The following is a 2,061-nucleotide window of genomic DNA, read 5'->3' on the forward strand; positions in this document are numbered from 1 at the left end:
CACAATCAAAAACAACAAAACAACCTTTCTCCCCCTTTTGACATTATCAAAAAGATAACCCAGGTCAAAAAAGCTAGGAAGAGATATGAGTTAATCATAAAACAAAGTTAATGAATTAATTTGGGTTTTAACAAATTAACCTATTTTATTTTTCGGTAAATTGAACAAATGTACTTGATTTGACAAAAGAAATAGCCAATAGGTAAAGAGAATGATATCCAAGATTTAATCAAATAGTAAGCAATGTTCTCAACATAAAATCTCATATGATCAAGAACCATTCACGAAATCAAATAGGCTTTTCAACATAATTAAAATCTATAAGGCATACCTAAAATCTTAATCGATTAACTAGTCTGTTATTTGTTATAACTAAAATCTGGTTTAACTGTTTAACTGTTTTGCAATGAATGTAACCGCCTATTTTCTATGCTATAAATAGGAGGCAACATTCAGAGAACCATAGCATTTCATTCTATTATATAGGAATGTTTAGAGAGCATTTTGCATAAATGTGATGTTTTGATTGCTATCATATGCTTACTTTTTTTGCATAATTCTGTATCCATTCTTATCTTTCTCACATGCTCATGCATTGAGTATATTGATAGAGATAAATTATTTGTATACTGCATTCGATTAACTCATTTGATTCTTGATGGCTTAAGTGGTTAGTAAGAGGGTTAATCTTTGAGTCATTTTCATGTTATATTCCAAGCATTATTGTGCTTAGTATACCTTGCTGATTAACGTGTTTTTGTGTATTCTGGATTTGTCTCTTGGTGTGAGATCACCATAGAGATTGAGGTTCTTCACCAAGGCTAGGAGGTCTTGATTTGAGGACAAGAATCTTGGTTGAGTCTGTTTAGAAAGGTTTTCTCAGGCGAAGGGTAGAGTCAAACCAAGGATTTAGAGGTCCTAGATTTCAAGAAAAGAGCGTCCTATGTGCTTGTAATTGAATTGGTGTTTGTATCCATATTTCAATATTGTGAAGAAAGAAAATCTCCCTGAAGCAGAAGGGGAGGCCTGGATGTAGTTTGTAGTGGACCGCAAACGAACTAGGATAAAAATCCTTTGTGCACTGTTCTTTCTCTCTTTATCCTCTTTAAGTTTTTTGCTATTATAAATTGAATATGTAATTGAAATTCTGGATATTTGTTTACTGTCATATGCTTAATAATTGTGCGTAAAAATATCGGTATTATATATGTTCAATTCTGTTTTAAGTACTATGCAAATTGCATGTCTCATCATTCTATTTTGTGCAATAGTTAATCGATTAAAGCTTGCTGTTAATCGATTAACTAGGCTGTTTCTAGTAGTTGGGTTTTGGTTCAAGAAGCAGTGATCGATAACCGCTACACCTATTCAACCCCCCTTCTAGGTGTTTCTAGGCCACTGATACCTAACACAGCGCCATACCACTAAGTGGTGTATGTGCCCCCAAGTGATGCAACATAAATCATGCTTAGCTCCCTTATAAAAGATGGTTACACATCAATTATATGTTATGAATTACTATTAAGAATCCTAACTATCCTTAGCTCATGTGAGTGTTTTGTATTAAGGATTGTAAACTATTGCTTTGTGAGTATGTTCTCTAATCAATTGTTTTTTTGTTGATAAAAAAAATTAGATGCATGATTACCCTTAAGGGTATGGTAATGTGACTCCATATGAACAATTGTAATAATGTGAATACGATCATGATTCCTTGATTATATTTGACATTAATATATTTCATAATTGTTGAATGGAGTTCAGAATGAAACTAACGTTTACACTGAACAAATGCTAGATTCATTCTTGGATATAGAGTTGCTCATCGTTTCTAAGGGTCTACTCACACTTATACAAATGAACATGAATATCATGAACCAAGAAAAGTAAAAAGAAAATTACAGCATAAGAACAACAGTTCAATGAAGAGAAAATAGTTAGTGACATAAGACAAAAAATAGGAAAACAATATCAAGTTATAGTAGGTCACACGTCAATGAAGGTTATTACGAAAGGTAAGATATATAAAAAAAAATTGTGAAAGCATTAAACAATAAACAG

This window comes from Lupinus angustifolius, chromosome LG20, assembly GCF_001865875.1.
Source record: "Lupinus angustifolius cultivar Tanjil chromosome LG20, LupAngTanjil_v1.0, whole genome shotgun sequence".
NCBI classification, from domain to species: domain Eukaryota; kingdom Viridiplantae; phylum Streptophyta; class Magnoliopsida; order Fabales; family Fabaceae; genus Lupinus; species Lupinus angustifolius.